A 27,783-nucleotide genomic window follows, 5' to 3' on the forward strand; every position below is an offset into this window, starting at 1 on the left:
CGTGTCTTCTTCTGAGTTCAACTGCTATCAGGAGGTTGGTCTCCTAAGAAAAACGTAATAAAACATCCCTTGCGTCTTTAGCCACACGGCAGCCTCTAAGCACTATAGTTAATGCCGAAGCAAGTAACGATCCAAGCAGACGGGAACAATGCCAGGTGGGTTCAGCCAACTACCCTTGCTTTTAGAAAGACTTCACCAGGAGCTGCTGGAAGACAGCACTATTAAAACGTTGCATTTGGATACTCTTCACTGGATTGGAGGTTTTCAGGGTTGAGAGGAGAGATAAGGGTGAAGCATGAGGAAGGGTGAGAGAGTTTGGGGTGAGTGTTTAAGTGGGTGTTGCAGGGAAGATAACACCACTTTTAAAAAGCTGCAGAGGTCCTGCTCATGTCACCAGCTGTGATTGCTGTTCTAAATTGTATCCTGTTCACTTATTGTGAATGTTCATGCAGTATGCAGTAACCCAGAGTTTAAGAGGTCACAAAGGTAATGCACACATAATGCTCTAGATTATTGGGTCTGGCCTTCTTTGATTTAATGCAAACTTGAACAGTGCAATATTACCGTAGTGCTTAGGTTTGAGTAGATAATTCAAATAGGATCACTCACAAACCCTCATCACCATTAAACAAAACATAAAAAACATGTCAGTGCACATTACTTAGACCACTTCTCATACTTATGAAACAGAACAGATATGGAACACACTTGCTATCACATGCACCCAAAAGCGTTCAACAACAAGATTTACTATGAACAAATATCCAACAGTGCAGATTGGCAAAACATTTCACAAGCGATAATACAACTCAAAGATGCCACATAACCAGCCCAGGGTTATCGCCGGGAAAATGACGTTACCATCCTAGGAAATGAGTTAACAATGGATAAAAGCCCTCGTGTAAATACCCTCTTACGCAAAAACGCAGCAACTACAAAGTACTGAACATGGCAAAGCCATCCAATCAGAAATGGACTAGATATCCATGGGACTGGATATCCATGTGCAAAAAATATGATCACACTGTTGGACTTTTTTGCTTATGCAGGACCATCCCCAATCTTTTTGCCTCCTGCCTCCTATTTGTTCTGACTTGTTGCTGTTGGCTTTTGAACTCTGAGCACTTTACCACTGCTAACCAGTGCTGAAGTGCAAATGCTCTCTGTGTAAATAGTATGGTTAATTGGTTTATCCATGAGTGGCATATTTGATTTACTAGTAGGTCCCTAGTACAGTGCGCTAGAGGTGCCCAGGGCTTGTAAATCAAATGCTGCTAGTGGGCCTGCAGCACTGGTTGTGCCACCCACATAAGTAGCCCTGTAATCAAGTCTCAGAACTGCCACTGCAGTGTGTGTGTGTGCAGTTTTAACTGTAAATTCGACTTGGCAAGTGTACCCACTTGCCAGGCCTAAACCTTCCCCTTTCTTACATGTCAGACACCCATAAAGTAGGCCCTAGTTAGCCCCAAGGGCAGGGTGCAGTGTATGGTTAAGGTAGGACATAAAGTAATGTGTTTTACATGTCCTGAAAGTGAAATATTGCTAAATTCATTTTTCACTGTTGCAAGGCCTGTCCCTCTCAAAGGTTAACATGAGGCTACCTTTAAATCTGATTAAAGTGTAGATTCCCTTTGGGAGTGGATGGACATGTGGAGTTTGGGGTCTCTGAGCTCACAATTTAAAAATACAACTTTTAGTAAAGTTGATTTTAAGATTGTGTGTTTGAAAATGCCACTTTTAGAAAGTGAGCATTTTCTTGCTTGTACCATTTCTGTGAATCTGCCTGTTTGTGGATTCCCTGTCTGGGTCAGTTTGACAGTTGGGCTGGTTGCACCTCACACTAGACAGTAAAACAAAGGGAGCTGGGGTGTAGCCTAAATATCTATCTTGAGAAGACATCTATAAGGGCTTGATTTAGAGCTTGCCTCCTGTTGTTTGAAGTCTCAGGGACAGCAAAGACTTCTCTCTGCCAGCACTTGGAGTCTCTGGAGAGACTCCTACTCTGCCCTGTGGTGCCCATTTAGCTCCTGGGACCCTGAAAGGAGAAGCTGTCAGTCTAAGAGGGAGAAATCTACGCACAGAGCGCCGTGCAGGGAAAAGATTGACGTGACTCCGATCTGCGGCTGAAGAAATGACACGCTGCCGGCTCTGTGACTGAAAATCAAGGCTGCCCGAAACGCGATTGAGGAATCGACGCACAGAGCTGGAGAAACGACGTGCAGCATCGCTAACGGAGACTCGGAGATCGAAACCCACACTGCGTGGTTTTCGGATCATCGTGGGCTGGATTTCCAACGCAAATACTACTGGATGTGTAAAAACAACACAAGGCCTACCCGGACCCGAGCGTTCTGACCGGATCGACGCATCGCTCTCCTGCAGAGAGAAAAAACGACGCGCCCCGACCGATGAAAGGAGAAACAACGCATGGTCTCGCTCGTGAGTGAAATCGATGCATCGCAAGCCCTTTTTGATGCACACTTGCCCGTGCTGGGTTATTTTTGACGCACCCAAGGTACATTTTCACGCTAACAGTGTTAGTGTGTGTTTTAAACTACATAAAGACTCTTTTTGATTTTTAATTGATAACTTGACTTGTGTATTGTGGATTTTTGTTGCTTGGTCTTATTTTGTTTCAATAAATATTTCCTATTTTTATAAACCTGTGTTGTGTCATTTTGCAGGGTTTACATTAAGTTACTGTGTGTGTTGGTACAAATACTTTACACCTACCACTCTAAAGTTAAGCCTACTGCTCTGCCAAGCTACCAAGGGGGTAAGCAGGGGTTAGCTGAGGGTGCTTCTCTTTTACCCTGACTAGAGTGAGGGTCCTTGCTTGAACAGGGGGTAACCTGACTGTCAACCAAAGACACACACTAAAACCCTGACTCTGGGCTGAGATGTTGTGTGAAGAGGGTTGGAGTTTACTGAACACCACCTGCGTCAATTAGATGCTTTTACTTCTAATGTCCCTGCGCCTAACCTGCTACAGTTGGATTCAAAACCTGGAGGTGATGTTAGGTTGGAGAATCAGGACTCAGTGCAATGATAAATCACATGGGGTAATCTCTTTTATGGCGGAGGAGCATCACCCCCCACCAGCAGCAGCAGCTGCAAACCTTTAAAAATAAAATCATAATAAACAATGTTTATTATAATTTTATTTTGTAAGGGGCGAGGTCACGGGGATGTCAGCCATGGAAAGGAGTGCACAGGCCACTCCCCTCAATGTGCATCTATGTTTGGCTGGCCGTCTCGGACCGGCCAAACACACATGCGCACAGGGCTCTTTCCAGCCTAGCACTGTGATGCCAGGTTGGAGAGAGCAGGCACAGACTCAAACTCTGCCTTGGAGCGCCCAGCCAGGGTGCTCCAGCCAATCATAACGCTGATCTGAGCAGAGTCATAATTGGCCGCAGGGCAGGCTGGGAGACTGTGCCTGCAGTGCAGCAGAGAGCGGCGGTGCGGAGGTGCGCTAAAGGTAAGTTTTTTTTAATATACATTTTTTTTTTGTTTTGTTCCCTCTGCCCCCGCCTCGCCACTTAGGCCAGTCACCAGCCACGACTGTAAATCACATGGAGTAATTCATTGTCTAGCCAATAGTTTCTCTCTCAAAACAAAATAGTGCTTCTTTCTAACAGCTCAGTACTATGCATCCAGGGTCACATTTAATATACTGGCACAAATTGATTCAGGGAACCGCAGGCTGTGGCTTGTTATGCTGGTATATTCCATATGCTTTTAAGGGACTCCTCCCTCTGTGTCAGAGGACAGCTCCCAGAGTCGCCCTTCTGATTCGTAGTGGTGCCACCTGCAAACTCGAGCGTGTAGTTCTGGTCTATTTTTACGTCTCACAGTTCGATACCCAACATCTATCATAACGCACTCGTAGAAGGTCAGTAACCCCTCTAGTTCCCATTCGGAATGTTCACATTCAATACCTGGAACTTCAGTTCCTGGAGGAGCACTGTTGTCTTCTGTGCCTCTCCAGCAATGTAATTTAGGCCCGCCACTAACCCCTCCCCCTAAAGTGACTGGATAGTCTGCCCATTGCACGTCTCAGCATCGAATCATGGGGGATAATTTTTAGTGGAGTTCAATGGTAGACTATCAGTAGTCACAGTCTACCCAGGCAATGATCCCTCGACAAGAAGGTGCAAACATTTGAGAACAGAGCCATTCTCAATTGGTATTAGCCTTGTGGTGGGGCAGCATTTGGAATACGGCTAAATCGCCCCACATTCTGGGATAGCGTGGTCTTTGAGGTTTGAGATGACAATCAAAATGACTCTAGGAACACAACTACATGTCACAATTTAGGAATTTAGGAATTATCATCTCCGTGGGATAGATTCCCAGATGCTTTGAGCCACAGCTAAAGTGAGGAGACTAGTGGAAGGGCGAAAGCAACAGAGACTCACTATACCTCTAAGTAGATGGTTTCTACACCAGGCGACTTACTGGCTTATTGTGTGAAGTGTTTCTTGTGTCACTGCCAAGCCTTTCGACAGATCTTGTTTTTGCAGTGGCAACATAACAGTATCAGAGACAACGAAGAATGTGTTCCGCACTGAAGATATTGGGTGCTTGGGTTGCAATAGAAAGTTGTCCTCTTAATCCTCCTTGCCTCTTCTGGTAGCTTCGGACCAGCACAGACAGCCTAGCTCCAAAGAGATTGTGTGAGGCTGAGTCAATGTACATTTCAACAACATCATCACAGTTACAATGATGATTTCAGTGCCCAGCCAGCAGCAGGGGCTGCTGCCAGGAAGGGGTAGGGGGCGGGGGCAGTGCACAGGGCGGGGGCCCCGGGGGCAGCATGCAGAGTCGGGAAAGCGAGGGTGGGGCAATACAAAAATTAACTTACCTGCACCTCGGTGTTCCGTAGCTCCAGCCGCCTCTCGTCATCTTCCTCCTTCCCCACTAAATCCAGACGCTTCTTTCATGCTGTTATACAGCATGAAAGAAGCGCTGAGATTGGCCTGAGCAGGCAGAAATGCCACTCAGGGTCCTGTCTGGTGGTGAAATGATGAGAAGCTGTACAGCAAGATCCAGGAACAGAAGCTTTACTAGCAGTGTCATGCAGGACAGTCAGAAGGCCACGGTAAAATGGCTATGTCTTCCAATGTGGGTGTCTGAGTAACTCTGGAAAAGTGGCTGCAACCTAAGGGTGGGCAGACCTAGGAAATGAAGGGGACATTTGGCAGTCTGCCCAATAGGAACAGTTATGGTTTGAGCCCACTTGCACCATGGAACACACTTGTAGCAAACAAGTTCATCACGAGGTCTTTCGCTCCCATCTTACATTTCTGTCCATTGGATGTTGGGCATCAGCCACTTTCAGTCAAAGTCAGTGGGTCTCAAATGTTTAGAATCCCAACCAGATAGGGGTTACCTTTCTGTCCAGGTTTCTGGAAAGGGCATACTTTCCACTCTTCCCACAATCCACTCTTGTGCCTGGTGACTACATGCCAGCAGGCAGATACAATCCGCAGGGTGTTCTTGTACCTATGCTGAGACTGAACCAGTGCTTAACAAAACTTGAGGGAGGACCAATGCACAGTACATGGACGAACAAGAAGACAAGCTGTGCTGGCCTGCTTTGCCTCCGGGGACTTTAGTTAAATTGTCAGTTGGTAAAATGTTTATCCCTGGCAATTAAGAGGCAACAGGGGCTACTCTGTTAAGGCAACACGTTTGGTTAATAAGTTTCTTTACGTGCTCTTGCCTTCTCCAGCAATTCTTTTGTCATAAATAGAGTCATTAAGGTATGTAAATGCACTTAGAACAAAGCTCGAATAAGATAGGATCCTGGCTCCTTCTGGCACTGACTGTGCATTGTCCTTTTTAGCGATAAAGAAAAAATGAGATTTTATGCTATTTTAGAATGTAATTAGATCTTTGTTACATTTAATACATCATTATTAGATGGCACATTTAGTAGTGAATGCCAGTTTTACTGCAAGGGTTTTAAGTAACTATGCAAATAAAGTATCTATTTATCTATCTGTACATGGAGCGACCCCACCCCCCTCCGGACTCACTCAAGAGCTATCAGGCCAGGGTACTCTGCTAAGTGGGCTCCCTGGAGCTTGGGGACCCCCGCACCATGGGGCCTGCGGGGGCCTTTGTTACGCCACTAGACTGAACTCAGTCACTCACCTGAGTTTCCATGTAAGCAAAGAAAGAAGAGGAGCAGCCAACATTGATGTATGGAGTGTTTATGCTAGGGTTATACCTCGCAGGCTGCTCCCCACCTGAATGGTTCCAGACTGACCGTCCTTGCTCATGGCCAGCTGAAGGGACATCCTGCTGGCTGATTGGAGCAGGGAGTGCACAAGGCGATGGCGGAGTCACACAACACCATGCAGACCAAAGGCTAGCAAACTTAGGCCCATATTTATAATTTTTTAGCACCGCATTTGCATAATTTCTTTACACAAAAATGGCTCATACTTATGAAATACAATTATATGTTGTAAGTTTGCGCCACTTCTGCGTCAAAAAATGATGCAAATGCGGCGCTAAAAAAGTATAAATATGGGCCTTAGAATTCTTCGTTAACTACCGGATAAAATCCATGAACTTCAGGAAGGAGGTGTGTTTAAGCCTAATAGTCTAGCCCTTTCCTAGGTAATGGGTGGCCAAGCCATGAAATTTAAAAGGATTTTCCAAATCGAAGACGTGACTGAGTACTTTCTGTTTGCATTATATATAAGGGGCAATTTTCAAGTGCTGGGTGGATCGAAATATATTAATTCCCTGTATTTTGTCATATTCATTGCCCATTGCTAGCATTTCTAGCCGGATCTTTGCTCCTAGATTTTCTACTACTCTTTTGGAGTCTTTGACCAGAGTGTGCTTAATTCTTTCTATCAATTTATTTCTCATCTTAAAGAGGTACAAGATAACCAAAGGAGTATTCCACAGGTGGATTCTCCCTTGTAACTCTGACCTTCATATGGAGACATTTTTCATCTTTCATGTTTACTATCCTATGCAGTGTTGCAGCGTGGCTAATGAGAATAGCCACTCTTTCTTCGGGTAATTCAAGAAGACTACGAAAGAGACCTTTACTGTGTCTATCCTTGACACTTTTTGTGGGTAACCATGCTTGTCCATTTTATAAAGGGTCTCGAGTTGAAGGAAGCAGCAGAGCAAGGGAAAATTGGGAATGGGGCTTTCCTTATTGCTTCTCTTTTGAAAGCACCTATACTTCATCTTTCATTCATCATTTTCCTTCCACTAAATAGATTTTCTAGTTCTTCTGAGGATAACCCTACCAGCAAGTGCACAAAGGTGATCTTAAACTAATTTCCGTCCACACTGGTTCTAACTTTTACATCATAATTTTCTCAAACGTCTACAATCACAAAAAAATATATATATGCAGGAGACCCTGAGGTCAGTGAACGACCTTTAGAAGGGAAGACCAGTCAGCATTACCACTGGCTGCAGTTCAACCTAAAAAATATGAAATACTCCCTGCCAGCCAGGACCTTGTTATGTTGCCGGGGATTAACCCCGTAAAACAACACAGGTGCGGAGACCAATTGTAGGCCTTTGCCTTTAAAGGACTAAGGATGTGCAAATTCATATAGTTTGTTTCCTAGAAATTTCATGAGATGTCTTGAAAATTAAACAATTATGCAGAAATGCACTTTGTGGTATCTGAAATGTACATTCAACGCAAGGACATACCTTGCATTCAGAAGTTACTTGAAATACCTTCAAGGGGATTGTTTCCCAGATTACATGTCTCTTCTTGAATCTGCATGATGGGGTGCGAATTTCTATTATTTTAACTATCCATCACTGGCACATTTCAGAGATAATGATACATGTACAGGAGTTGACATTTAGTGTGAAATGTCAACTCTCATACATAGGCCATTACTGTCTAGACATTTCTGTTTTGGGGCTGACTGGCAGACTTCTCCTTCCCTTCTCCTGCCTGTATCAAGTTGGCATTGAAGTACATATTCTTTTGAAGTACTGTCCTTACAAAAACATGTCTAAATCTCTAAGCTCCTGCATATTTCTAAATATTCAACGCATGGCTTGTGATATTTGAGCACCAAAATGTTAAGATGGCTGCTACGTATTGGGACTTTTTTAAAACACAGTCCACTTTCTGCCTGTCAGCCTTATTACTGTTTTAACGTGATTCCGCAGTAGTTTAGAACAAATATCTGCAACCAATTTGGAATTTAGTTACATAGAATCTGCACATTGCTGATCATTATCCTTGATGCACCATCTCAACTTGGAGCAAAAGTTCTTTGGATTTTAATTATGACACAGGACATTCTAAGATGACGGCATATTTGTGATGCGTAAAGGTGTCACCTAAAGATAATTTGACTTGCTGCGCTAAACAGCATTGCACAATTACGTGGCTTAGGGAACGCCATTTATGCGTGGTGATGGTACGCTGCAATGTAGATCTGGCCTGATTTTTGTGTATTAACGTGGGAAACTGTAACTTTTAGCATGCCGTATTTGTGGGAGCAATGAAGGTTGCCCTTTTTAGTTGTGATGGCTTTCTGGGTTTCCCTTAATAATTGGTGTTCTGTATATTGGGATGGGCCTTTGTTCTTCTGTGTACTGCTTGCTTCTTAACATAACGCCACCTCACTTCACCATAGATAATGATAACGAGTCTAAGCTATAAGACATTCCCCATATTGAAGTAGGTCACTCGATGAAGAGGAGGGTGAGCCATCAAATTAATAGGAAGAGCTAAGTCAGAACCGAGCCAATGGTCTGGCATGCCTCTAAGACCCCATGTACGAGGCGGGTCATGGAAAGGTACAGCATATAAACCATGCAACAGCCATCATGTAATCATAGGATAAGACTTGTGGGAGTGTGTCACTATAGTACATTAGGTCATATCGGAGCATTGAGTAAAAATCATTACAGGTGAGTTCCCAAAGATGAACTTAAAAACAACCGCCTTCTGCCCTGATAATGACATTAGTGAACCACAAGAGGCACATCTGGTGCCTTAGGGACCTTAAATTTGGTTTAGGGTTTTATGGTGCAACATTTTAGTCTATGAAACTATGTGCAAAACATATTTTGTACAGCATACACCCTGAACTGATGTGTTTCGGGTAATTAGCTAGGATCACACAGTTTGATCAAGGGAGGAAGCCGTGATTGCTCAGTTTTCCAGGTTCCGAATTGTGCAGATCACCCAACAGATGAGTGTCAATGTTTTGCTTTATTTCAAAGGTTAGTGTTTTGTGTTTAATTATTTGAGGACCTTAACCAGTGTACCATATGTGTTAAGTCAAATGGCAAAAAGTAGACTTTCTGGATAAAATGACAAAGTTACTCCAAATGACGTCACTAGCTTCTCCTGTCCTAACAAGAAGCCCACTTTAGGAGAGGCTCAACACTTAAACAACAGCAATTACACGTTTAGCAAAACAAACAACGAGTGGGAGATGAGATCCCTCACTGAGTCGCTCTTCACATAAATAAAAGTGAAGCGCAGAGGCAGAGCTCCCACTGTGAAGGCTTGTTGTTGCGTTTGTATTTACCCCCTGCATGCAGGAGTTATGTGCAGATGGGCTTTACTGCTTTTCATTGTCTCCACTCTCTGTAGCAGCCGCGCTGGGCGACACCACTGCTGCAGGAGCGGCAGGGGGAGAGAAGCGGACACTTGCACAATGAGAGAAGTGTGGCACTGGTGGGCGGAAGACACATGAAAGCTTGGCTCGCTTTGGGCTCGAGAGTCCAGGAGTCCCCTCTAGGTGAGCGAGAGCCAGACTGATTCGAGCCTTTAGTGGCTCGACCACCTCTATCTTCGTGCAATTCTTCACCCTGGAACCTATATGTGTTTTTTGTTTCTGTACATCATGAGTATAAGCCAGGATGCTTTGATTGCAGCACGTTCTAGATATTCTAACAGACCTTTTACGGAAGATACATATTGTTCACGTGGCCTCTCAGGACAACACGGGTATGGAAATGCCATTCAAAATATGCTTGATTGTAGAACGCTATGCTAAGTTAGGCATTGTTTTTGTGAAATGTGGGATATCCTACCCTTTATCAAGCCATTTTATGGGGGGAACATGATGGTCGCTTTTTTAAGATGTGATGCCTATCTGTGTACAATACAATAAGTTTGATTCTTGAAATTGTGACCTGTCTCTGCCTCTTCTCATATACAGTGTCAAAATGGATGTACAGAATACCCTTCTGGCAGGTTCCTAATGGATCATACCTGTAGTAACCCTTGGGCGACATCCTTGTCCATATGTCCAATGTATGATACTCTCTCTGTCCCCTTTTGGACAGTTATAGAAGTCTCCTTTTACTAGCGTTTAACTTTGGCAAACAACGAGCTGATTTGCACAATTCTGCATATTCTCCCCGTAATTCAGCACCACAGAGATCACCATGACACAAGTGATTTTGGGGGTCATTCTGACTCCCGCCGGCTGCGGTAACCGCAGGGCCGGCGGGAGCCGCCAGAATACCGCTGTGCGGTCAGAAGACCGCCGCGGTTATTCTGGGTTTCCCGCTGGGCTGGTGGGCGACTGCCAGAAGGCCGCCCGCCAGCCCAGCGGGAAACACCCTTCCACGAGGATGCCGGCTCCGAATGGAGCCGGCGGAGTGGAAGGGGTGCGACGGGTGCAGTTGCACCCGTCGCGATTTTCAGTGTCTGCATGGCAGACACTGAAAATCTTATTGGGGCCCTGTTAGGGGGCCCCACGACACCCCATACCGCCATCCTGTTCCTGGCGGCCGAAACCGCCAGGAACAGGATGGCGGTATGGGGGTCGGAATCCCCATGGCGGCGCAGCAAGCTGCGCCGCCATGGAGGATTCCCCAGGGCAGCGGAAAACCGGCGGTACACCGCCAGTTTTCCGTCACTGACCGCGGCTGTACCGCCGCGGTCAGAATGCCCATGGGAGCACCGCCAGCCTGTTGGCGGTGCTCCCGCGGTCCCCAACCCTGGCGGTCTCGGACCGCCAGGGTTGGAATGACCGCCTTTGTGTTTCAGTCGACTTTATATCAAAACAAGACTTTATTACAAACTTGCGATCTATATATCATGTTGTGTCATGTTAATTAACATATGCTACTTTTTGGTAGCTTTGATGTGCTAAATTATTATACTTTCACAAAAAGTATTTCCCCTTGCACTTATGTAAACCCAAGGCGCATTTTTTCTATTAACCATCATGTTATATTTTGTGCCCTCTATTAACCAAGATAACCCTGACAGGAGGGTTTAAAAGGAGATTCACCCATAGGGTTACACTAGGGGAACAATGGTTGTGCCCTTTAATTAGGTGCTCTGCAGGATACTCGCAACATGGACTTTAGGCAAATGAAACAATATAATTACCATTTCGCTTATCATTTAACACATCTCCTAGTTAACACTTTTTCATTGTGGCATGTCTCTCTTTAAAATACATCAGACTCCTACGATTGAACTGTGGATGAAATGTTATATTACATTTTTATTTTGGGCGCTATAACATGCCATTGATTGTTGAGGAACGGACCACTGGGCAAAGCAGTGCGTATGCGAAGACATGTTATTGAATTATAGGGCAGCACCGGGAATGAGACGTTCTCCCATAATAAGTAATACCCATAAATAATTTTAGCTATGTTTGATAATCGAGTAGTCATCTTTGTACTAGCGGATGATAGTGTACTGATGTATGAGATCTGCAAAGTACTAATACCTGAGTCCTGTTTCATTTGATTCCTTTTACTGTGCTTTCATTCTGTGCCATTCCTGTTGTATCTGATTTGTTGTTCTGATGTGTGCATACTTTTTTAAAGGGACCATTTTAGCATGAAAACATTTTGGGCGAGATTTACAAGGCCCTAGCGCCTCCAGGCACAACACTAACACCATTTCTTTTACGCTAATGCGGCGTTAAGGAGGCCATTCTCCTTCGCCATATTTACAAAGTGGCACAATGCATGCATTGCGGCACCTTGTAACCCCTTGCGCCACGTTATGCCTGCACCAGGCATAATATATGCAAGGGGTGTGTGCCCACACAGGGAGGTCTGTAAAAATGGCGCAGTGAAATTTGCAACATTTCACTGCACCATTTTTAATGCCTGCCTAAGGCAAGCATTAAAATGAAGCACCCCTGTACTTTCAATGGGCCTCCCTTTACTTTGAAGGATTAGTGCCACAATTTGTGGTGCTAATTCTGCACAGTACCAATTCATGACGCTATTGTGCTAACGTGCACCATGATGCGCAGTATTGTAAATATGGCACACACATGGTGTTGTTAGGAGGGAGCAATAAAAGTGGCGCATCAAAGTTGATGCCCCACTTTCCTGTAAATGTGGCCCTTTGTCTTTTAAAATGCATGTATATAAGCATTGGTGATCTTTTTCTTGGTACAGTATGTTAGTGTCTTACAACAAAATCTAGCTATAACTTCACTTGCATTTTTGATTGTTTTCGTTACTTCAGCCTGCGTAGCTATGGTTATGTCAAATCTTTCAATATTGCGCATGGCGCCGGAGGGGGGTGATGTCCCAAAAGTGGCATTTCCGAATTAAACTCTCACATGATTCTTTGCTATTCAACACAGAAAAATTGCTTAATGGAATTACACTAAACTTGACTTGAAAGCATGAAAGTAGAATTTTAGTCAAATACATTTCTTGTGTAGTTTTCAAGAAACCACCATTTTAAAAGTATCAGGTCTGAACATTAAGAGAGTAAGGGGCATATTTACAAGAAAGTGGAGCATCAGCTCTGATGCACGACTTTTCTTACATTGCCCTGCGCCCCCTAACGTCACCATGGTGGTGCTGTATTTACTAGGTGGTGCGCATTGGCGCACATTAGCACAGTAGAGTCATATTTTATGACGCTATTGTGGCACTTTGCTAGATTAACGACATAAATTATTCCGGCAAAGCACGTTGAGAACCATAGGTTAATACAGGAACGTCACTTTAACGCCTGCCCTGAGCAGACATTAGAAATGACGGAAAAAATGGCGCAGTGAAATCTTGTAAATAAATTTCATTGTGCCAATTATTTTGGCCTCCCTGCGTGTGAACGCTTCCTTGCATACATTTAACTGGCGCAGGTATAATGTGACGCAAGGGGTTACAAAGTGGTGCAATGCATGCATTGCACCACTTTGTAATATGGCGTATGGTAGGGTCCTCCTTAACCTCTCTGTAGTGTAAAAAAGTGACGCTAGGTGGCGCAAGGGGCTTGTAAATATGCCCCTAAATTTTAGAGCTATCTGGACTATTTATTCAGGATCCTCATTGGATTTGTGACTGCCGTTCAAAATAAAATTGCAGACCATTGGACCAGAGAGCTTTTCTCCTACAGTCCATGACAGACTCATGAATCCAGTTGTGGATTTATGAGTTTGTGGCACCATAGAAACATTTTTGTGGCAGACTCTGTTACCTAAACCGTGCTCTTAGTACCATGTGGGGAAAAAGAAAAAAGGCATAATAAAGTAGAATGAATCAACCTTAACACCCTCATGATTGGGGTGTGGTCCAAAGAGACTATTGATAATGAAATAAACGTAACAAATATTTTTAGCATGGGATTTGTGAAGCCTCTGCTGGATTCGCCAATACCTAACACTTCCTAGGTCCATGGTACCCAAAGAGTACCCAGCGCTGTAAAACCCTTTAAAAAAACAACTCAGTCCAGTATTTCTGTGCCTGGCCAGCAGCCACAGATGAGAATTGCCTGCATATGTCAGGGTGGGAGCAGGGCCTGACACACAAATGCTTTGTGCAGCGTGGATTGACTCAGTGCTAAGGTTTAGATGCAAGACCTTCCTGCCTTTGAGCAGTCCCCACTGTGCATGGCCGTAGCCCATATGCAGATGGTTTTGGCCTCCTTTGGATGACCTTGCAGCCGTGTGACTGCTCATGGGTAGGTACAGGGAGCTGTCATGGTAAATGACCAAACAAACCTCAAACTTTCACTAAAAAAACAAGAGTTAAAGTGAAATTATGGTTAGCTTTGTTTACAACATATTAACTTATGTTTCAAAAGCCATACAAATTCACTGAAAACAAATCACCGTTAGTAAGTGATAGATCCAAATTAAAACTGAAAAACAGAGAATTTTCAAGCTATTGTTAGGACCACAATGTATCATTTTCACAACAGACGTGTAACCCGTAACTCGCACAAAAATGCAATACTTATGACCTGGCAATATCTACGCCCTTCACAACACCTAAAAGCTCCTTAGCTCCATAACAACACCTAAAATCATTACATAATTAAATATTAATACATACTCAAACCAATGCTACTACATTCATAGTTGTCTGTTTAGTAGTGCTGAGGGCAAATTGATATGCAGTCTCATCGGAAATAGTGTTTATGACTTGTAATCCCATCAGTCACATCGAGGGTGAGGTTAAGAGTAAGTTATGATAAGGTGTGGCTTGCGGTCTTAACCATAATTGACGAATTTCTGTAGTTTTTGTTTTATTTCACAAGAGATGAAACTATGAGTGTGTCATGATGCCCATCCCACCCAATAGCAATGGTAATAAATAACATATTGTACTGCGTGCATCTTCTAATAAGGTTTATTCTATGTTTTTTATTATGTTTATTTTATTATGAAAGATATTTAAACAAAACTACGATACAAGGACTTCAATTTGTGCTGTAAGGTAACACAACATTAAATATGCCTTGTGAAAAGAGGACAGTTGTTTGTTTCTCTGTGTAAAGTAATTGTTTAATACTTTCTGTGAGGCAGTAACAGGTGTTTTCCATTGTCAAATTTGCTGTATTGTGGTAATAAGCAGAAATAAAACCTTTGCAGCACTGCTCTAAATAACGTGTTATTGGGCTTCATTTATATTCACTGCCATGACATGTCTGGGTGTGTTTGTGTCTCAGTAGTTCCTGGTGTCGGTAAGATCTATTTCTGTTTTTTGAGCACAGCTACTACAACACTAACAGCATTCTAAATCTGTCCATTTCAGAAGTAAGTTTTAGGTATACACGTAGCACAGTGCTGTCCATGTTATGGTTAAAAAAGTGGCAATTGTCTTTTGCCATTTTTGTAGCAAGGTTTTAGTTAATGCTTACCATGCTGAACTAAAAAAACGGAAGAGGCATGTAATAATTCCAGGAACAATATTACATCTTTGGATTCTTTTGGGGCTTGGCCCTCTCTGCAAGGCCTTCCCCCTCCTAGTTTTTGTTGAATTTGTTTTTTTTTATTCTCAGGACTCTGCGCACTGTGCCACTACTAACTAGTGCTAAAGTGCTTGTGTTCACTCCCTAAAAACATTCGTAGGATTGGTTTCCTGCTGATTGAGGCCTGCAGCACTGTTTGTGCTACCCACTTAAGTAGACTTTATGGCATGTCTCAGCCTGCCACTGTAGCCTGAGTGAAGATTTAAGCTGGCAATTTGACTTGGTAAAATAGGCCCCTTGCCAAGCGATAAATTCCCCTTTTATTACGTATAAGTCACCCCTACGATAGGTCATGTAGCAAATGGGACAAATTGCATTGTATTTGAAAGGTTGGCATGTACGTTTAAGCTTTATATGTCCCGGAAGTGAAAAACTCACAAATTTGTTTTTCTCTATTGTGAGGCCTACCTCTCCTATAGGATAACATTGGAATGGCTTACCACATTGAAAAAGTGCTAACATTTGATTGGTGTCTGAGAAAATGTAATATAAAATCTTCTTTAATTGTTAAGTCAGATTTTAAGTCACAATTTTGAAAATGCTACTTTTAGACATTTGGGGGGTCATTCTGACCCTGGCGGTCTTGGACCGCCAGGGTCACGAATGACGGAAGCACCGCCAACAGGCTGGCAGTGCTTCAAATGGCATTCTGACCGCAGCGGTAAAGCCGCGGTCGCCCTGCCGGGGCTGGCGGTATTCCGCCGTTTTTGCCGCGGCTGGGAGAATCCGCCAGGGCAGCGATGCAAGCAGTGCTGCCCTGGGGATTCTGACCCCCGTACCGCCAGCCTGTTTCTGGCGGTTTTCACCGCCAGGAAGAGGCTGGCGGTAAGGGGTGTCCTGGGGCCCCCTAACAGGGCCCCGGGCAGCTTTTCACTGTCTGCCTAGCAGACAATGAAAAGCGCGACGGGTGCAACTGCACCCGTCGCACCGCCGCAACACCGCCAGCTCCATTCGGAGCCGGCTCCTGTGTTGCGGCCTCATTCCCGCCGGCCCAGCGGGAATGTTGGAATGGGGACCGCAGAAATTTGCCCGCATGGCGGGCAATTGGCGGTTTCCGCCTGGCAGGCGGCAGTAGCCGCCCACCAGAGTTGGAATCACCCCCTTGGTGTTTTCCTATTTTAGCTATTTGGTGCGTGCCGCAGACTGTTTACTGGGTCACATGTCTGGGTATAGTTGGCAGTTGAACTTTGTTTATTTCTCCCAAACAGCCAACAATAAAGGGATTAGGTGTTTAGGTATGACTAGATGGGGATTTTGGAGGGGAGGGAGGGGGCTGGGTACAGCCCCACTTGCACATCAATAGGCTGTGCCCTGGCTTCAAATAAGGGACATGTCACCATTGCATCATTCATGCAGCAAGCTTAGAGCCAGGGCAGAGGAGGCAGCAGACTTCAAGCACTTCAAAGGGAATTATCTAGAAACGTCTCCTACTTCAAAGAAGGCACCAGGTATAAAAAAGCACCCTCAGACCCCATCTTCAGTTCCTTTCCTGGAGGTCTGACCATCCAACTTCAACCCTGGTGGGCAGACTCGCCAGAAGGCCGCCGTTGCCGCCAGGAAGATGGTTCCCGATTGGATGGCGGCAGTCAGAGTTGTCCTCAGCCAGGGCAATGCTGAACTCAGCGCTGCCTGGCTGATTACAACTCCCCTCACCGCCAGCCTTTCCATGGCGGTCTGACTGGCATGGAAAAGCTGGCAGTGAGGGAAAGGGCTGTACAGGGGTGTATTCTTATGAGATAGAACTCAGCTCCTTTAAGGGAGGCAAGTGCTATTTTGTAGCTCTGTTCCTGCCGGTCTGACTGGCAGGAATGCTCTATTGCTATGGTCCCACCGGCTAGACAAGCAGAAGCATTGTAATAGGGTAGGGGGAATACCACCACCAAACTCCTAATGAGGCCCTAAGTCCAAACGTGGAAATCTTGATAGTGACTTTGTCCAGTGGCAGCCCTCCTCCTTGGACACTATCTGTAGTCTTGCTCTGCTGAATATTTCCCTTCCCAGACATTTTTTCACAAAATTTCTTCTAAGTTCGAAGGTAAGGGCCAACCAAGTCTAATCCACTCTTTGTATCCGACTTGTGCTTCATGGCACTTAACCATATTTTTTTACTTTGACCCAGTCTTGTGTGACTAGATGTCCGCCTTTGGCAGTTTGGTCCTTTAGGTGCTAGTTTTTACCTTATACTTAAAAAAATTGTAACTCTGGTTCACCTGATATTTGTCATGTTTTGTGTCAAATAAATGATTAAAATTGATTCTATTTTTCTCAATTGGTGTGAGATTTTTCTTGTTTTCTGTTTTCACTACGTAACTGTTTCTGTGCTGCAAAATTCTTTACACATTGTGCAAAGCTACCAGAGAACTAAGCACACAGAAGAGTTTTTCGGTCACCCTGACATGGGTTGTGGCTATTGCATGAGCAGGGTTAACACCCCACTCAACCAGCAGCCCAGGTTCTCACATTTATCTGCCAAGTCAACCTGGAATAAGTAAAAGCAACTCCTGGCACATGTGTTTCACTCTCTTAAGAGATTACCTGAGGATCATATCTCTTAACTAGCATAAATTACCTTGACAAGAGCATACAATTCCTCCAGTTTCCACTGAAGAGACATATGTGGCATGGCTTTCCTAATAACACCTACATGTCACATACAAATTAGTCCTAATTGCTTGGCAGACATGAGGTGCACTAAGTATTTAGATTGTGCACTGTAAAGGCTTAGGACCTAGAGAGCTAATGGTTTGAATGTTGAAAACATTTAATAGTGTGTAAGAGTGCCGTATTATTTTGGCAACAGGATGATAGATGAACTAACAAAATAAAATAAACACTGTGGAGAGGATTTTTTCTTTCGTATGGAGAGCTATGTAGAGTGCATACCTCTGCAAAACAATCTAGCCTCACATAGAGCAAATGTGGAAAGAAGTGAGTTATTGTTTGTTCTGTATATTGCAGATACGAAAGCCTGCACAACACTTCACCTTCCCCTCTCCATGGAGCACACTGGGAAGAAGGATATAAGATCACGAAGATTGATTGCTCAAGGAATAAATACCAGAGTGCCATTATCTGACTACAGGCACAACTGATTTTTTAGGTATACATGTGATATATATAAATACACATATACTGGCGGTCACCAGTATGTATTTATAGCTAGGACCTAGCTTCCATAGGAAAAGCGTTTTTTTGTTTTGTCAATAACTTCAGTGCCATTTGAGGAATTCTCATTAATTTTTCAAAACTAGCATGCCAGTCAGTATAGCTGCTGTATTGAATATTTCGGGGTGATAGGTCAAGTGTGGGCGGAGAAAAGGGGGGTGAAGGTCCCAAAACGCCTTCCCCCATTCAATTTCCTATGGGGGTTTCGAATACCTGAACCGCTGGACAGAATGACACCAAACTTGGCAGAAAGTTAGATCTTGGTCCTTTTTGTTATTTGGTGTGAATCCATTCAGATGTTTCAGAGAAATTGAAAGTGAAAAAACTATAGATATCTAGGGATGCAAACGCTCTGTGAATCCGACAGTCCCCGTGTTGACATCTAATTTGCTCCCAGCAGCACTTCAACCAGGAAATGTTGGCAGCCATTTTGGGACTTGGACTCCCCCCAAAAAAATTTAAATAAAGAAATGGGGGGAAGGTAGGAATACCCTGACCCCCTATGCCTGGTGCTGGGGTAACCACACTTACTGCCTGCCTCATCCAATTAGAATCTGTGGCAAAGTATACATGGAAGGTTTAATTTCTTAAGTTTTTGTGTATGAAGGGCTTTACGAATGCAGTTTACTTTTCATAGCATTGCTCCCCTCCTACTGACACTCTAGCTCTTCTTCAGTTCTTTACATTACCAGAATCCCTTAAAATAGCCATCCAACTTATCTTATCATGTGACATAATTTAGTAAGACAAAACCACTGTCAGGACTTTTCAGACCTTCACACCATACCAATCTGACTGACCAAGATGCACCCCTGCTTTTCACTTTTCAGTTGGCCACATTGTACCCCCAGATGTTCACTTCTTCCTTTCTTTATCAATCCTGACGCAAACCGAGTCCTACTGGTACTTGCTGGGTTATATTCTTGTCACTGGAGAGGCAGCTGAGAATAATCAGGAAATGTAGGAGAAATGTGGGTAAGTCACCCCCATAAAGTTTTGAGTAGCTTTTATTGGTCAGCAGAGGGATCAATGCAAAGTTGAGACAAGTTTCCAAGATGAAACAGCTAACTGATTCAGAGTAGGCTGTGTGATCAAAAGTTAATCTTACTTAAAATGGTGGGCCAAGTTCTTAGAGTTATAGACCTTTGTGTCTAAAGAGAGGGAGAGAGAAAGAAAGACAGCAGTGTATCCAGGGAACAGGAATGGAAGGCAAACATTAATTCCTAGGAAAAGCAGAGTATGATGTCAGGAAAATGTCAGCCGCTAAGTGGAATGACCCAAGAGGCTACTCATGGACCACACTGGCATCACCAGCCTTCTGAAATATTTTAAAGCTCTGATTCTTCACAATCACTGTATTTCTGGGCAACGGGACCAGCAGTGCCACAGTATACAATAAACAAGAGCACTACACTCACACCTAACGTAGTGTAGATATGGAAAAATGTATGAAGTCCAGCTAGCCACATATTCACAAATGTATAATTTTCAAATGTATGAACCATATTTGCAAAAGTTTAAAAAGAGGGGCAGCTTCAGGGGCCTTTCTGGCAGGAGGAAGCTGTTCCTACTACAACGAATTGTCACACATGGCAGCAAGTTGATAGCCACCTCATGGTGGAAACTCCTCACCCCTTTTCCAAATTTTCACTAATGGGTAGGTGTTGGACCTGGCTTTTTGACGGGGTCATCCCTAACCTTTTTGCCTCCTTCCTCCTATTTTTTCTGACCTGTTGTTGTTGGCTTTTGACCTCTGGGCACTTTACCACTGCTAACCAGTGCTAAAGTGCACATGCTCTCTGTGTAAATGGTACTATTGATTGGTTTATCCATGATTGGCTATTTAATTTACTTATAAGTCCCTAGTAGAGTGCACTATATGTGCCTAGGGCCTGTAGATTAAATGCTGCTAGTGGGCCTGCAGCACTGGTTGTGCCACCCACTTCAGTAGCCCCTTAACCCTGTCTCAGGCCTGCCATTGCAAGGCCTGTGTGTGCAGTTTCACTGCCACTTCGACTTGGCATTTAAAAGTACTTGCCAAGCCTAGAACTCCCCTTTTTCTACATATAAGTCATCCCTAATGTGTGCCCTAGGTAACCCCTAGAGCAGGGTGCTGTGTAGGTAAAAGGCAGGACATGTACCTGTGTAGTTATATGTCCTGGTAGTGTAAAACGTCTAAATTCGTTTTTACACTACTGTGAGGCCTGCTCCCTTCATAGGCTAACATTGGGGCTGCCCTCATACACCGTTGAAGTGGCAGCTGCTGATCTGAAAGGAGCAGGAAGGTCATATTTAGTATGGCCAGAATGGTAATATAAAGTCCTGCTGACTGGTGAAGTCGGATTTAATATTACTATTCTAGAAATGCCACTTTTAGAAAGTGAGCATTTCTTTGCACTAAAATCTTGTTGTGCCCTTCAATCCACGTCTGGCTAGGTTTAGTTGACAGTTCCTTGTGCATTCACTCAGACACACCCCAAACACAGGGTACTCAGCCTCACTTGCATACATCTGCATTGTGAATGGGTCTTCCTGGGCTGGGAGGGTGGAGGGCCTGCCCTCACACAAAGGACTGCCACACACCCTACTGGGACTCTGGCAGACAGGATTGAACTGAAAGGGGGCTTGGTGCATTTCTTAGACACTCTTTGAAGTCACCCCCACTTCAAAAGCACAACTTAGTATAAAACAGGGCCTCTGCCCTACCTCATCAGACACTTGCTGGCGAAGAAACCTGAACCAGAAACTACATCCTGCCAAGAAGAACTGCCTGGCTGCTCAAAGGACTCACCTGTCTGCTTTTCTACAAAGGACTGCTGCCTTGCTGTTGGCCTGCTGCCTTGCTGAACTCTTGTCTGGCTGTAAAAGTGCTCTCCAAGGGCTTGGATAGAGCTTGCCTCCTGTTCCCTGAAGTCTCAGGACCAAAAAGACTTCTCTCTTCCACTTGGACGCTCCGTGCGCCGAAATTTTCGACGCACAGCTTGTTCCGTGGCAAGAAAAACGCCGCACACCGACGCTGATCGACGCGACGCCTTCGGGACGACCGAAACTTTGACGCACGGCCTCGCAAGGACAACGCCGCCCGACTTCCCGGGAGAAATCGACGCAACGCCTGCCGTGAGGTCGAAACTTTGACGCACGGCCTCGCAAGGACAACGCCGCCCGACTTCCCAGGAGAAATCGACGTGATGCCTGCTGTGAGATCGAAACTTCGACGCGCAGCCCCGCAGAACGACGCGCAGCCGGAAAACAAGCAGGAAAATCCACGCACAGACGCGGGACATCTGGTACTCCCCGCGAACCACAGAAAGAGACTGTACGCGCGCCGGAAAACGACGCACGACTCCCCGCGTGGAAAAAAACGATGCAAGTACGTGTGTGCTGAGGAGAAATCGACGCACACACCAGTTTTCCACGTACCTCTTCTCCTGTGGCCCTCTAAGGAGATTTTCCACCAGAAACCAGGTACTTTGTGTTTGAAAGAGACTTTGTTTACTTTCTAAAGACTTAAGACACTTTGGCCCTCATTCTGACCCTGGCGGTCAAAGACCGCCAGGGCGGAGGACCGCGGGAGCACCGCCGACAGGCCGGCGGTGCTCCAATGGGGATTCCGACCGCGGCGGTAAAGCCGCGGTCGGACCGGCACCACTGGCGGGCTCCCGCCAGTGTACCGCCGCCCCATTGAATCCTCCACGGCGGCGCAGCTTGCTGCACCGCCGCGGGGATTCCGACCCCCCCTACCGCCATCCAGATCCCGGCGGTCCGACCGCTGGGATCCGGATGGCGGTAGGGGGGGTCGCGGGGCCCCTGGGGGCCCCTGCAGTGCCCATGCCACTGGCATGGGCATTGCAGGGGCCCCCGTAAGAGGGCCCCTACATGTATTTCACTGTCTGCTACGCAGACAGTGAAATACGCGACGGGTGCAACTGCACCCGTCGCACAGCTTCCACTCCGCCGGCTCGATTCCGAGCCGGCTTCATCGTGGAAGCCTCTTTCCCGCTGGGCTGGCTGGCGGTCTGAAGGCGACCGCCCGCCAGCCCAGCGGGAAAGTCAGAATTACCGCCGCGGTCTTTCGACCGCGGAACGGTAACCTGACGGCGGGACTTTGGCGGGCGGCCTCCGCCGCCCGCCAAGGTCAGAATGAGGGCCTTTATATCACTTTTCAGTGATATCTTTACAAATTCATATTGCAACTTTGATCGTTTTGACCTGAAGATACCCAGATAAATATTATATATTTTTCTAAACACTGTGTGGTGTATTTTTGTGGTGTTATGCTATGGTGTTGTATCATTTATTGCACAAATGCTTTACACATTGCCTTCTAAGTTAAGCCTGACAGCTCGTGCCAAGCTACCAGAGGGTGGGCACAGGCTGATTTTGGATTATGTGTGACTTACCCTGACTAGAGTGAGGGTTCTTGCTTGGACAGAGGGCAACCTGACTGCCAACCAAAAACCCCATTTCTAACATTGGTGATCAGCGGTGAGGATAGGACTTGTGTTTGTGCAGTGACATACAGTAGCTAAGTATTTCACTACCTACCCACAGTTGAAGGTCAACTTGATGTTTCACTTTTTTTGGCTTTTGATTCTCTGATGTCCTCCTGGATATACTATTGATATTTTGGACTTTGGATTTTGGTTTTTGCTGGTAAGATCTTATCAGAATGGGATTGCTTACCTACTCATTCTTTGTTCGTACTGACCACCTCACCAAGGCTGACCTAAGGAAGCTTTGCAGAAAATGGGGCCTTCCTGTAGCAAGGAGATCTACTAAGGCGGAGATGCTATATAACTACATAGTCTGGGGGGAGGAAAGATGGGCAGAGAGAGAGGCAGCAAGAAACCGAATGAATAAGTTCCCCTCAGATGAGGAGGAGGACTACGCACATGAGGAGGAAGACTCCTTACATGAGGAGGAAGACTACTCAGATGAGGAAAGAGACCCAGAGATAGATGAATGGCTCCGAGGTCAAAGGCGACAGGAGCAACAATTAGAGGAGTATCTTGCAAGGGTTGAGGCAAAAAGACTCTTAGCCCTGGAAGAAGAAAAGATTGCAGCTCAAGAGCTGAGCTGTAAAGAGCTGAAACTGGAGGCCGGAAGGGCTGAGTCCAGTTCAGATGGTGGCAGCAAAAATCTTGCATCCGGTACTGCTGAAGAAGGGCACAAGCCCAGAGATGTGGTGCCCAACTTGAAGAAGGGAGTTGACACACCCCAGGTGGTTCAAGAGTATGAGGTAGTTCCCGTTATGCACAGGGTCCCTGAGAAGGATTGGGGATCTGGCACAGGGAGTCATATTCCTACTGGGGGGAGGGACACTTTACTGACTCTAGCAGAGAGTGACAGAGAAAAGGGTTCCCCCCTGGTCGACGTCCTGGATATAGAGTGTAGAGACATCCCAGAAGAGTATGGGTTGAGTGTCAGAGACAGGCAGATACTGTCTCACCAGTCTCAGGAGGGTGATGTAGAGTGCTTTTCCAAGGCTGAGTTACTGGATGGTTGGGTGAAGGGTACTGTGGTCAATACATGTGAAGGGCAGAGTGATGTAATTGCTGGAGAGCATATGTCTGGTCCTTATTTTCCAGAGCTACGCCAACACCAGGTGGAGTGTGAGTTCTCTGACCCCAGGGAACTTACAATGGAGGCAGACTTCTGGGTGAGTACCAGAGAGTCTGAAGAGGCATTTGGGGGTGCTCCTGAAGGGAGTGGTCTAGGTGGTTCCCAACCGAGTGAGGTGGGAAAGGATTGTAGTGTCCCATATAGGTCCCAGGTCCTAGAGGGTTCCATGAGGGAGCATCAGGAGGGAAGCCTAGCCTGTACCATAGGGCCACCTTTTGAGGGAAGAGTCAGAAGAACTTGGGGGGTGACTGTAGCCAGCATCCCAACAGTTCTGGTGTCTGGCAGTACCCCTCCTAGTGAGGGGGTGCAGAAGTCCAGACATAGGGTTGAGAGGGGGTTGCAGACCCCAGTGGAGGACCTTGAGAGTCAGGGGTCAGCTCTGAGAGCAGAGCCCCCCAGGAATGACCCAGGTGAAACCGTTTCTGGTTTGGGGGAAACCCAGACTCTGCCGGATGGGCAGAGGTCGGGAGACCTGCGCCAACGAGACTCTTGTGTGGCCCTTGGAACGGTGTGTCCCTTGCGGGGGGTGAGAGTGTCCCCCAGGAAGTCCTGGCATGCCAGGCAAAGATTCAACCTCAGGGTGGTGACTCTGGGTTGGATACCCAGGTTCAGAGGTTAAACTCTGACCTGGTGGGAGGTAGGTGGTCCTCCCAAGAAGTCCTGCTGTGCCAGGCAATTGTCCAACCTCAGGGTGTTGACTCTGGGTTGGATGACCAGGTTCAGAGGTTAAACTCTGACCTGGTGGGGGGTAGGTGTGCCCCCCAGAAAGTCCTGGCGTGACAGGCAATTGCCCAACCATCAGGGTGGTGACCCTGGGTTGGGGAACCAGGCTCAGAGGTTAAACTCTGACCTGGTGGGAGGTAGGTGTGCCTCCCTGGAAGTCCTGGCCTGCCAGGCAATGGTTCAACCTCAGGGTGGTGACTCTGGGTTGGCTAACCAGGTTCAGAGGATAAACCCTGACCTGTTGGGGGGTAGGTGTGCCCCCCAGAAAGTCCTGGTATGCCAGGCAATGGTTCAACCTAAGGGTGGTGACTCTGGGTTGGATACCCAGGTTCAGAGGTTAATCTCTGACCTGGTGGGAGGTAGGTGTGCCTCCCAGGAAGTCCTGCTATGCCAGGCTGTTGTCCAACCTCAGGGTGTTGACTCTGGGTTGGATAACCGGGTTCAGAGGTTAAACTCTAACCTGGTGGGGGGTACTAGTGCCCCCGAGAAAGTCCTGTTGTACCAGGCAGTTGTCCAACCTCAGGGTGCTGACTCTGGGTTGGATAACGGGGTTCAGAGGTTAAACTCTGACCTGGTGGGGGGTAGGTGTGCCCCCCAGAAAGTCCTGGCGTGCCAGGCAATTGTTCAACCTCAGGGTGGTGACCCTGGGTTGGAGAACCAGGTTCAGAGGTTAACCACTGACCTGGTGGAGGGTCAGTGTGCCCTCCAGGAAGTCCTGGCGTGCCAGGCAATTGTTCAACTTCAGGGTGGTGACTCTGAGTTGGATGGCCAAGTTCAGAGGTTAAACTCTGACCTGGTGGAGGGTCAGTGTGCCCTCCAGAAAGTCCTGGCGTGCCAGGCAATTGTTCAACTTCAGGGTGGTGACTCTGAGTTGAATGGTCAGGTGCAGAGGTTAAACTCTGACCTGGTGGGGGTAGGTGTGCCTCCCAGAAAGTCCTGTTTTTCCAGGCAGTGATCCAGTCTGAGGGTTCAGACCCTGGGCTGGAAGACCAGGTTCAGGGTGTCCCCCCGGACCTGGAGGGAGGGGCTACTAATAACAGTGCCCCTACTATGTTGTCTTCTGAGGAGGCCACTCCTAGTTGGAGGGTGCTGGACCCCAGAAGGGAGGGCAGGGGGAGAGAAGCCTCACCCCGGGCCCTAGTCCAACCTGAAGGTACAGACCCCAGGTTGGAGGGCCAGTTGCAGGTTAACAGCCCTGCACTGGTGGAGGAATGGTACAGGGCGACTTCTATAAGCACCCTGACCATGTTGGACTCTGGGGGTACCGCTCCAGGAGGGAGGGTACAGAGCCCCAGAGGGGAGGACCAGGTTCAGGCTGTCATCCCTGACCTAGTGGAAGGGAGAGTGGTTAAAGGATGCCCAACACCTGGGGCTACCGCCCCCCACTCTTCACAGCCACAGTGGTGGGAGAGCTTTGAGAGGCCTGGGGCCTGGCTCTCATCCCTGGCAGCTGTCAGTAACCACTGTGGCTTGCTGTCCGGGTGGACAGAGTTATCTCTGGGGAGGGGTCAAGGGTCCCACCCCGGGGGTAGAGTGGGCAACACCACTGTGTTGGTCATGGTGGTACTATCCTGCTCCTGGGATACATCTGTGAGCAAAGTAAGGTTAGGTGCTGCACAGATGGGATCCGCAGGTAAGGAGAAAGGTTCCCCATGGGTTGGCTTAGTGGGCCCTGAGAGTATGGACAGAGGGATCCAATTGGAGTCAGGAAGGCGAAGCACTGGAGCATGCCCCTGCTGTTGTGGGCCTGGGTCCTTGTTCTGTCGCCTCAAACAGGGAAGTACATCAGGATAGTGATTGTTCTCCCCTGGCTTTAGGCTGGTAGGGGGTCATGTTGGACCTGGCTTTTTGACGGGGTCATCCCCAAACTTTTTGCCTCCTTCCTCCTATTTTTCTGACCTGTTGTTGTTGGCTTTTGACCTCTGGGCACTTTACCACTGCTAACCAGTGCTAAAGTGCATATGCTCTCTGTGTAAATGGTACTATTGATTGGTTTATCCATGATTGGCTATTTAATTTACTTATAAGTCCCTAGTAGAGTGCACTATATGTGCCTAGGGCCTGTAGATTAAATGCTGCTAGTGGGCCTGCAGCACTGGTTGTGCCACCCACTTCAGTAGCCCCTTAACCCTGTCTCAGGCCTGCCATTGCAAGGCCTGTGTGTGCAGTTTCACTGCCGCTTCGACTTGGCATTTAAAAGTACTCCGCTTTTTCTACATATAAGTCATCCCTAATGTGTGCCCTAGGTAACCCCTAGAGCAGGGTGCTGTGTAGGTAAAAGGCAGGACATGTACCTGTGTAGTTATATGTCCTGGTAGTGTAAAACTCCTAAATTCGTTTTTACACTACTGTGAGGCCTGCTCCCTTCATAGGCTAACATTAGGGCTGCCCTCATACACTGTTGAAGTGGCAGCTGCTGATCTGAAAGGAGCAGGAAGGTCATATTTAGTATGGCCAGAATGGTAATATAAAGTCCTGCTGACTGGTGAAGTCGGATTTAATATTACTATTCTAGAAATGCCACTTTTAGAAAGTGAGCATTTCTTTGCACTAAAATCTTGTTGTGCCCTTCAATCCACGTCTGGCTAGGTTTAGTTGACAGCTCCTTGTGCATTCACTCAGACACACCCCAAACACAGGGTACTCAGCCTCACTTGCATACATCTGCATTGTGAATGGGTCTTCCTGGGCTGGGAGGGTGGAGGGCCTGCCCTCACACAAAGGACTGCCACACACCCTACTGGGACTCTGGCAGACAGGATTGAACTGAAAGGGGGCTTGGTGCATTTCTTAGACACTCTTTGAAGTCACCCCCACTTCAAAAGCACAACTTAGTATAAAACAGGGCCTCTGCCCTACCTCATCAGACACTTGCTGGCGAAGAAACCTGAACCAGAAACTACATCCTGCCAAGAAGACCTGCCTGGCTGCTCAAAGGACTCACCTGTCTGCTTTTCTACAAAGGACTGCTGCCTTGCTGTTGGCCTGCTGCCTTGCTGAACTCTTGTCTGGCTGTAAAAGTGCTCTCCAAGGGCTTGGATAGAGCTTGCCTCCTGTTC

The sequence above is a fragment of the Pleurodeles waltl genome, chromosome 6, assembly GCF_031143425.1.
Source record: "Pleurodeles waltl isolate 20211129_DDA chromosome 6, aPleWal1.hap1.20221129, whole genome shotgun sequence".
Classification (NCBI taxonomy): Eukaryota; Metazoa; Chordata; class Amphibia; order Caudata; family Salamandridae; genus Pleurodeles; species Pleurodeles waltl.